Below are 11,822 nucleotides of genomic sequence, written 5' to 3' on the forward strand. Positions count from 1 at the left end.
AGAGGACACATCTAATATGCCAAAGAAGGATGTTACGGATGAAATGGGAGGTGAGGACCTCGATAAAATCATTGTCACTAAAGAGATAGTGATGAGCAAACTAGAGGGCCTGAAGGTAGATAAGTCCCCTGGTCCTGATGGGATGCATCCCAGGGTGCTGAAGGAATTGGCAGAGGTTATAGTAGACGCGTGGCAATCATTTAGCAAAATTCTGTAGACTCTGGGCAGGTCCCGGTGGATTGGAAGACAGCAAATGTCACGCCACTTTTTTTTAAAAAGAATGTAGGCAAAAGACGGGCAACTATAGGCCAGTTAGCTTAACATCTATAGTCGGGAAAATGCTTGAAGCTGTCATTAAGGAAGAAATAGCAAAACATTTAGAAAGGAGTGGTTCCATTAGACTGACGCAACATGGATTCAGAAAGGGCATGTCCTGTTTGAGTGCAGTGGACAAAGGGAAGCAGGTGAATGTCGTATACTTGGATTTCCAGAAGGTGTTCGATAAAGTGCTGCACAAGAGACTTATAAATAAGATACGGATGCATAGAGTTGGAGGAAGTGTATTGGAATGGATAGTGGATTAGTTAACTGATAGAAGGCAGAGAGTTGGTATAAATGGGTGTTTCTCCGGTTGGCAGTCAGTGGTGAGTGGGGTGCCGCAGGGGTCGGTGCTGGGCCCGCAGCTGTTTACCATTTACAGTACATTGATGATTTGGAAGAGGGGACTGAGTGTAGTGTAGCAAAATTTGCTGATGACACTAAACTGAGTGGAAAAGCAAATTGTACAGAGGATGTGGAGAGTCTGCAGAGGGATATAGATAGGTTAAGTGAGTGGGCTAAGGTCTGGCAGATGGAATACAACGTTGGTAAATGCGAGATCATCCACTTTGGAAGGAATAATAGAAGAGCAGATTATTATTTAAATGGTGAAAGTTTGCAGCGTGCTGTTGTGCAGAGGGACTTGGGAGTGCTTGTTCATGAATTGCAAAAAGTTGGCTTGCAGGTACAATGGGTTATTAAGAAGGCAAATGGAATGCTGGCCTTCATTGCTAGAGGGATTGAATTCAAGAGCAGGGAGGTCAGGCTGGAACTATACAGGGTACTGGTGAGACCGCACGTGGAGTATTGTGTGTAGTTCTGGTCTCCAGACTTGAGGAAGGAGAGATTCAGTCGCCTGGGACTATACTCTCTGGAATTCAGAAGAATGAGAGGGGATCTTATAGAAACGTACAAAACTTTGAAAGGGATAGATAAGATAGAAGTAGGAAAGTTGTTTCCATTGGACGTGAGACTACAACTAGGGGATATTGTCTCAAGATTCAGGGGAGAAGATTTAGGACGGAGATGAGGAGAAACTGTTTTTCCCAGAGACCGGCGAATCTGTGGAATTCTCTGCCCAGGGAAGCAGTTGAGGCTTCTTCACTAAGTATATTTAAGATACAGTTAGATAGGTTTTTACATAGTAGGCAAATTAAGGGTTATGGGGAAAAGGCAGGTAGATGGAGCTGAGCTTACGGACAGATCAGCTATGATCTTATTGAATGGCGGGGCAGGCTCGATGGGCCGGATGGCCTACTCCTGTTCCTATTTCTTATGTTCTTATGTAACCCTTAACTCCATCCTGGATTCATAATTTTCTTTCCAACTTTGGTATTCTGTATTCTTTGTAAACATTTCAAGAATACAAAACCAACAGAACAAACTCATTCTCAAATTATAACAATAAAGAATTTAAATAATATAGCATTTAGCATTTGAGTCTACTTGCTGTTGATCAGTTCAACTAGAGACTCATTATAAATTCCTTATTCTTCAAACACAGTAAATTGTGCACAGTTCCACATAAACTGTGCATTCTGCCCCATAAGAATTCACTTGTGAACAAATTATTAGTTTCCATATGTAAAAAACATGGAAATATAGAAAATCTACAGCACAATACAGGCCCTTTGGCGCACAATGCTGTGCCGAACATGTCCTTAATTTAGAAATTACCTGGGGTTACCCATAGCCCTCTATTTTTCTAAGCTCCATGTACCTATCCAGGGGTCTCGTAAAAGACCCTATCGTATCTGCCTCCACCACTGTCGCCAGCAACCCATTCCACATGCTCACCACTCTCTGTGTAAAAAACTTACCCCTGACATCTCCTCTGTACTTATTTCCAATCACCTTAAAACTGTGCCCTCTTGTGCTGGCCATTTCAGCCCTGGGAAAAAGCATCTGACTATCCACACGATCAATGCCTCTCATAATCTTACACATTTCTATCAGGTCATCTCTCATCCTCTGTCACTCCAAGGAGAAAAGGCCGAGTTCACTCAACCTATTCTCATAAGGCATGCTCCCCAATCCAGGAAACAACCTTGTAAATCTCCTCTGCACCCCTTCTATGGTTTCCACATCCTTCCTGTAGTGAGGCAACCAGAATTGAGCACAGTCCTCCAAGTGGGGTCTGACCAGGATCCTAGATGGCTGCAACATTACCTCTCGGCTCCTAAACTCAATTCGACGGTTGATGAAGGCCAATGCACTGTATGCCTTCTTAACTACAGAGTCAACCTGCGCAGCAGCTTTGAGTGTCCTACGGACTTGGACCCCAAGATCCCTCTGATCCTCCACACTGCCAAGAGTCTTACCATTAATACTATATTCTGCCATCATATTTGCCCTACCAAAACGAACCACCTCACACTTATCTGGGTTGAGCTCCATCTGCCACTTCTCAGCCCAGTTTTGCATCCTATTGATGTCCCGCTGTAACCTCTGACAGCCTTCCACATGATTCACAACACCCCCAGCCTTTGTGTCATCAGTAAAATTACTAACCCGTCCCTCCACATCCTCATCCAGGTCATTTATAAAAATCACGAAGAGTGATGTTGTGGCCATTACAGAGATTTGGATGGCTCAGGGGCAGGAATGGTTACTTAGAGTGCCAGGCTTTAGATGTTTCAGAAAGGACAGGGAGGGAGGCAAAAGAGGTGGGGGCGTGGTACTGCTGATCAGAGATAGTGTTGCGGCTGCAGAAAAGGAGGAAGTCATGGAGAGATTGTCTACTGAGCCTTTGTGGGTAGAAGTTAGGAACAGGAAGTGGTCAATAATTCTACTGGGTGTTTTTTGTAGACCACCCAATAGTAACAGGGACATCGAGGAGCAGATAGGGAGACAGATCGTGTACCCCGATGCCCGCACTGACCCACTCACTGTCTGAACGTGAACCAGTGAACAACATCCTGTGTTGCAGAAATGGAAATTCATCCTTTGGGAAAATGGAAAAGCTAGAACTATTTTCTTCAGTGCCTGCTATAAACCTTTCCTACTCACCAGATCACCAGAATCATTAATAGCAAAATTAGAGTATTTCTAACAAAGGATCTTCAGCCTGAAATGTTAATGCTATTTGTCCTTTACAATATGCTTCTGGCCTACAAAGTGTTTCCAGCATTTTCTGTTTATGTTTCAGTATCAATAATTTCTTTTTACTTTCATGAGACCTTCTTCTTGGTGTGAAAGGAATCTTACCTATCTGCCCATTACTTCCCTCTATGCTTCAATGACCAATTTTGTTTGGTTAAACTGCCCTAAATGCTAAATGATATATGATGTTCAAGGGGAACGTGAGGGGACATGTCTTCACTCAAGAGGGTGAAGCTGCCAGTGCAAGTGGTGGATGTGATTTCAATTTCAACGTTTAAGAGAAGTTTGGATAGATACATGGATGGGACGGGTATGGAGGTCTATGATCTGGGTGCAGGTCATTGAGACTAGGCAGTTTAAATGGTTTGGCATGGACTAGATGGGCTGAAGGACTTGCTTCTGTGCTGTAGTTTTCCATGACTATGACTATAAAGCATCTTAGGCAGTTTATTATATTAAGTCCAAATTATTGTTGATATTGCATCTGCAAATGTTTTAATATTATAAATGATGTTGTTTTGAAATCTAAAATATACAAACAAAATAATTGAGTGCTGGTCAGGGAAGTTCATCCTGATTCTAAAATATACAAACAAAATAATTGAGTGCTGGTCAGGAAAGTTAGTCCTAATATTGAATTAGACTTCAGAATCGGAATCAAGTTTATTAACACTGTCTTAGATTATATGAAATGTGTTATTTTATGGCAGCAGTAAAATGCAAAAGCATAAAATTACTATAAATTACAAAATAAATAAGTAGTGCAAAGAACAAGGTTCAGGGGTTCATGGATTATTCTGAAACCTGAAGGAGTTGTTTCTGGATCATCCAGTGGGGTTGTTTAAGCTCCTGTACCTCCTGTCTGGTGGTAGTAATGTCCAGTAAGCATAAACATAATTCAAGGACTGAAACATGGAACAGTACAGAAACAAAGACCAGTATCAGTAAATTCATTTATAAAAACAAAGAAAAATAAAGGCATTTGATAAGAAATAAGAGTAACACACATCAAAGTTGCTGGTGAACGCAGCAGGCCAGGCAGCATCTCTAGGAAGAGGTACAGTCGACATTTTGGGCTGAGACCCATTGTCCTGATGAAGGGTCTCAGCCCGAAACGTCAACTGTATCTCTTCCTAGAGATGCTGCCTGGCCTGAGTCCTGGCGAAGGGTCTCGGCCCGAAACGTCGACTGTACCTCTTCCTAGAGATGCTGCCTGGCCTGAGTCCTGACGAAGGGTCTCGGCCCGAAACGTCGACTGTCCCTCTTCCTAGAGATGCTGCTTGGCCTGCTGTGTTCACCAGCAACTTTGATGTGTGTTGCTTGAATTTCCAGCATCTGCAGAATTCCTCGTGATAAGAAATAACTTTGTAGAGGTAGCCAAATTGAAGCTATTCAAACAATCTCCAATTTTACTTCGAATCAAAGTCTAAGAAGTGTACATTTAATATACCAGTAAATTATGATTAATATTGTAAATATGTGTTGTTTACATAATTCATTACCGCTTATATGTAAAAATACACGAATGGCAAATGTCATTACGACACCACGTCACGTGTGTGCCTCACTAAAAGTAAACCTAAGAGTAGACACACTGTCTCTGGCTCTGTGTTTCTCTTTCAATTAGTTTTATGTTTTAGAATTACAAAACATAACAGTGGCAAGTAGGTTTTAAAACGAACCTGAGATGACTACCTACCTGTTGAAGCATAGCATATTTTTTTTCTTCAAGAAGAGGGAGACATTCGAGTTTTGAAAAAAAGGGACACCACATGTCTCTTCAGAAAAGGAGCAAGACAGTTGAGTTAAAAGAAAAAGGTAGAAAAGAGACAAAATTCACAGGTTCATAAACAGTGAATACTAGGTGGTAACAACAATAAATTACTAAAAAGCAGAAATTTCTGGCTACTTCAGAAAGATAGATGTGTCCGATTGCACAGGAGTTAAATGGATTGAGGAGTATTTTGCAGCAAATGAAATAACCAATGAAAAGCAAGTATCAGTGTTACTAAGTGCCATAGGTGGAAAGGCATACAGTTTTAAAAAGGATCTTGTGCTATCCTGGCTTATATGATGAATTAGCTCTTCTCAGGCTTCCAGCCAGCTACAGGCATCGATTTTAATGGACATTTTGATGACAAACTCTGCCATCTTCATCAGGGATGATGCCTGGCATGTCTAGTCGTGTGGTATTTATGCCCCCGTCTTCCGTCCCTCCTGATTGGCTAGTCCTCATCAGGTTTTCAATTTTGGACCCCCTGGTGAAGGAAGCCATTGAAATAAAACTGGAGGAAACAAAGTACAAAGCCCACCCCGAAAGGAGAAAAGAGTATGAGACTTGTGTGGAGCAGAACTCTCAGTTGTTAGAAGAGTGACGGTGCTCTCATGAAGTAAAAAGATTGGTTGAGAGTTTGAGAGGCCGGGCTGCTGATGTAGTGACAGCCATAAAGACACAGAACCCATTTGCCAGCTCTGCGGCCTACGTGCAACCGCTAGAAAAGGTGTTTGGCGCAACGGGGAGCCCGATGGAGCTCATGGCGGGGTTTCAGAACATGTGTCAGGAGGAAGGGGAGAAGCTTTTTCTGCCTTAGGTCTGCAAGTGGGACAACGGAGTGTCCCTCATAGGCAGTGTTAGGGTTGCCAACTTTCTCACTCCCAAATAAGGGACAAAAGTAGCAGTCAAATACAGGACACTTGTGTTTACCCCGAGAAAGACTACCAAGACCATGAAGCCTTGCGCAGGCACCTGTGTGCACATGCGTGTACGTGCCGATTTTTTTCTACAAATCGGTCTTGGCTTAATCTTCCCAACTACACTGTACATACATTATTTCTACTTTATATAGGCTGTGTATTTATCATACCATTCTTGCTTTTACTATATGTTAGTGTTATTTTAGATTTTATGTGTTATTTGGTAGGTTATTTTTTGGGTCTGGGAACACTCAAAAATTTTTCCCATATAAATTAATGGTAATTGCTTCTTCGCTTTACACTATTTCGACGCGAAAGGTTTCATAGGAACGCTGTACCTTAGCGGGGCAAATACGGGATAAAGGCGGACCCGTATAGGATAAACCAACTTAGCCCAATATACAGGATGTCCCGGCTAATATGGAACAGTTGGCAACCCTAGGCCGCATCTTCCTCCATACACATTGAATGCACAACTTGCAGTACTCTTTGATCTCAGGCTCATTCGGGGCCAGTAGAACTGATCTCTGAGCAATCCATAGGTCCTCTCAACCCCCAAATGGCCAGACTCATAATGAAGTGACTTCAACACAATCCTCTGATACTTCTCAGGCAGAACTAGCTGAGAACGCTGAGGCTGGTCCAGAAGCAACATGACCTGGTTTCTCAACTCCAATCTGGGCCATTCTCTGAGACACCACAGCATGTTTTGTCTTCACCACTTGGGCCATGTTCGGCACAGCACCGTGGGCCAAAGGGCCTGTATTGTGCTGTAGGTTTTCTATGTTTCTTTGAAAAGAATTTTAATAAAGTCAAAGGTCTTGCTATAAGTAAAAGCTGAAATAGAATTGTAAACAAGGTGAGACAGTGGGAAGCAGTGGAGGCTACCTCAGTAAATATATTTAAGACAAGATTGAATAGATTTTTGCATAATAGGGAAATTAAAGGTTATGGGGCAAAGGGAGGTGGAGGGAGATGAGTCCATGGCCAGAGCAGCCATGATCTTACTGAATGGCGGAGCAGACTTGACGGGCCAGATGGCCTATTTCTTATGCTCTTATAAAACCTGCTTGAGTGAGTACTAACTAATCAGGAGGGACGGACGAGGGGTGTAAAAATACCACCGGACTAGACATGCCCAGGCATCATCCCTGATAAAAATGGCAGAATTTATCAATGAAACATCAGTTAAAATCAATATTTGTCCCCGGCTGGAAGCCTGAGAAGAGTGTATTTGCACACAGTCATACAGGTTGTTTAGAAGTTTAACTGTTCCAACCAAACCAGCCAAAATGAGTTTTGCTGTTACCATGAAAGGAGTGCAAGAACATTTAGAACCAAAACCATTATTGATTACAGAACACATTAGGTTTAATAAGTAGAATCAAAATGCTGGTGAGTCCATTTCTGCTTACATGGCTCAATTGAAGAAATTGTCTGAGCATTGCCAGTTGAGAGATGGGCTTAATGATCCACCAAGAGGTTGTTTAGTTTGTGAAATCTTGCAAAGAAGCATTGAAAAACTTCTCCTAACTGAAGTACAACTCACATTTAAAGGAGCAATTGAAATCGCTGTATCAATGGAAACAGCAAACAGAGATCAAATTTAGTTGCGGTCAAGAATGAAAGTGAGCACGAACAAAATTGCATTGTCTAAACAGAAACTTGCCCGGCCAAACAAATTCTGTTACCATTGTGGCAGGGGCTCACATACACCAGACCAATGCAGGTTTAAAGACAAAACTTGCAGAAAATGCAACAAAGTAGGACACATGCAAAGAGCATGTCAGGCAGATAAAAATAATTAGACTGCATAGGGATGAGAAAAAGATAGAAAATGAAGTTGTAGTTTCTAAAAGAGTACTGATCTTCATGCTGTTGTCAAAAATCTGGTAATGATGAGAGTGACATGGGACTGAAAATTCTTGAGGTTTACTGCATAAAACTAACATGAGGCAAGCAATATAGCTTATACCAGAAAGTGAATGGCAAATTAATTAAAATGGAATTGGACACTCAGTCATTCCACAAAATGAGTTTGAGCAGCATTTCGAAGATACTGAGCTGAAGTCTGCAGCTATCCAACTAAGAACTTATACTGGAGAAAAGGTAACTCTTGTGGGAATGACATTCGTAACAATGAAACGCAATAACTAACAAGCCAGTGTGGAAAAAGGACTCCACACGGTCCCAGGTTTATGTGGCCACCCCAAATGGATGGAATTTGCATCTGAAATCCCAGTTCCCCGACTTTTCCCAGTGCTGGAAAGAACTTGCCCTTGACGGAGCTTGCCTTATGTGAGGATTCAGAATTGTTGTACCATCCAAGCTGAGAGCTAAAGTATTGGAGGAGTTACTGTACATGTTAGTCATCTAGGCATGGTCAAAATAAAGGTGCTGGCTTGAAACATCTTCTGGTGACCTGGGTTAGATCAGCAGATCGAGCAGCTTGCCGTGCACTGTTTGAGATGCCAACACGCCGAGAAGAAAGGTGCCCAGAGCTCTCAGAACCATTTTCTGCATTCCCAGATTCAACTCTTACAACCATCACAGAGATGGCTTCACAACCACAAGTTTCACCTGCCAAGCAGAGTGATCCCCCCCGTCAGAAAAGTCGTAAGCCCACAAGATTAAGAAGTCTCCCATAGCGATTAAATCTTTAGGCCTGAATACATTACGGGTTACCTGTAAAGTACATGAATAGCGTATGTTATTATGCCACCACATTATATACGTGAGCCTCACTAAAAGTGAACCTCAGAGTAGACACATTATTCTCCACTTCGGGTTTTTCTTTTGATTAGTTTCATGTTTCAGAGTTACAAACTATCACAAGGATGAGCACAATTTCAAATTAACAAAAAACTAAATTGGGTTTCACTTCCATCAGTGGGTGACCAACTGTTGAATTGACTTACTCGCACTGAGCAAAAATCCTGAAATAATTCAGGAAATGATTGAATAGAAATCATTATGTTTAGTGCATTTTAGGTGGATTAGTTGGTGCTCTGCCTGATACAGGTTGAGTACCCCTTATCTGAAATGCTTGAAGCTAGCAGTGTTTCAGAGTTAAGATATTTTTCAGATTTTGGAATATGTATAGAGATAGCTTGGGATCGCCATCATTTCCGACTCTGAATTTATGTACTGCCAGTAGGCAGTCCTTGTCTTACACCTGTTCATCATACATATGTACTTAACCGTAAAATTATTACATTCTATTAATATAATGAAAATATAATGTGTGCAGGCTTTGGCAAGTAGGCTAAAGCAGGGGAAGATCACCAGCAGCCTTATACCCTGGTGAGATAGGGAGATATCTGTCCAAGCATGTGAAGTCAACTCCAGTGGACTGGGCGGATGAGATCTACAGTGAGATCCAATGGCAAAGAAGATGGTACTACGGCACTCCATGGAAAGTGAAGTGCATGACAAGGCACACAAGGTGTCATGGTCATCCAATGCAACCAAGGAAGACTCCAGTTTGTGATGCTTGTTTGTACCACTGGGCCCAGACTTCTGAGGCCAAGGGAGTGGAACTGCCTCAGTGCAACTGCTCTTCCACATACAAAAACTGTCCCGCACATCTTTCCTGTCATTGTTGGACACGATGGACAACGAGCAGTCAGAAGGGTAAAAAAGCAGCACAGCAGCATCGGGAGAGAATACCTGAATCAGCTGTAGAAAAACAACAAACAACGGCAGGCTTTCAGTTTCCACCTACAACGTTGTGTTCTGATAAAAAAAAATTGCAGTTCAGTGTATTTGTATTTTACTATTTTTAAAGTTTTTTTGTAAGGTATTAAAACAATCAGCATTGTAGACTTGTATCAGTACTAGATTTTTGCTGAATATTCACAATTACCTTCAACTTCCAACTTACCATGATAGATTTTTGCTTGTTTCATGATTAGCATACCATTAAGAGGCATATGTTCACTCCAACACTGGTGAATCCACTCTTTCAATACGCAATCAAGATCTTCATTTTTTGCTTTATAGATTGTTTTTCTGTTTTTCATTAACTTCTGTCCATTACATATGTGAGGTCACTTCTCAGAACTGCCTGTGATGTGCAGAGACCACACACATCATTTAGTAACCTTCCTCACACCTTGTGGAATTTTTCATTTGTGACATCATGTCAGCGCTCAAAGAAAGTTCAGATTTCAGAGGTTATTGGATTTTTGGATAAGAGGCACTCAACCAGTGTTTCCATGGATATATTTAAGAAATTGTAGGAACCCCTTCTGCATGTGCTTTCACATCTGCTACATTGTTGATATTAGATTATGATAGGAAACATAAATGGATCAACATATATTTGTGTTTTAGACAAGTACTTTTTAGCCAAGGCTTTGTGGTTTTTAAAACTTTGGTCTGTCAACAGTTGTGACAAAGAAATCATAAAAGTACATAAGCAGTGACCAAAATTTTGCTCAAGTTAAACTAACACTTTCTGCAAAATAAGAATCAATGAAATGATGATCAAAGAGCAGAAATAATCGCTATAGAATCACATATAGGGCAGACAAGTAGATTTCTTTCACAGAAGGAGATTAGTGAGCCATATGTGATTTCACAACTGTCTGGTAATTTCATGGTAGCTCTACCTGACATATCTTTTTTTAAAAATGCCAGGTTGATTAAATTACCTGAATTAAATTTCCAGATGACATGGTGGGATTAGAACATGTGCCTCTAGGTCAATATAATCCAATCCTCTGTATACACAGTGAGTAATTTAAATACTCAGCAAGCATACTCCCACATCAACTGACCTTGCAAGCAAATGAAACAACATTGTTGTAGATCATCTTAGAATGATGTTAACAAATATGTAGCATTATTCAATATAAAACACATAATAGGAATTCAGTTCAACAATGTAACATGTGATCTTTTGGGATTGTCATTGTGGATTCATGATAATATTTTCGATCAAAATATTTAAGCAATTATCACTATTTCCTTTATATATCTTACCATTACTATTTTTTCCACGTAATCTAATTTGTAGTTAGAAATGTATTTCACATAAAAGTAGAGTCATATATCCATATTTGTTGATGACACTAAATTATTGAGCACAATAAATAGTGCCAGCATGAGCAGAAAGTTGATAAATTAGGCAGGTGAGAATATGACAGGTAAAGATTATGGGAAAATGTGAGTTCATTCACTTTGATCATTCATATTTAGTAAGACTGGCTTCTAAACTATGAAAGGTAGAAACTGGAGGGATTAAATAGTACAGTGCAGAAATCATAAAAAATACTATTTGTACAAAATAGAATTTGTAAGACTAGTTTACCTGCAGATTTACATTCAGGTATGGGTATTGCACTCCATTAAGAATGTGTTAGACACTTTAATTCTTCAACCCCCTCCAGTTCTAGCCAATTCCAGCCAATCTGTGTTTAGCCTCATTTATTTTTGTAATGAGGGCAATGTGTGCATGGGGAATAGCACATCATTTTGTTTCTGTACATATTGGAGCCTTCTAGACTCAATATCAAATTCTACAGATTCAGGTAACTAATTTTCTCTCTCTATGTTGGGATTGGCCATTTTTGCTGGTTGTCATCTGTCTGTGATATTGCCTCAGTTTTTCATTCGACATTAATATAACCTAGCCCACTGGACGCATCCTACAGCCCTATATTTCACAACTTTCTATGTTCTTTTGTTTTTATTCTTGAACTGCC

Source organism: Mobula birostris, chromosome 11 (assembly GCF_030028105.1).
Source record: "Mobula birostris isolate sMobBir1 chromosome 11, sMobBir1.hap1, whole genome shotgun sequence".
In the NCBI taxonomy this organism is placed as follows: domain Eukaryota; kingdom Metazoa; phylum Chordata; class Chondrichthyes; order Myliobatiformes; family Myliobatidae; genus Mobula; species Mobula birostris.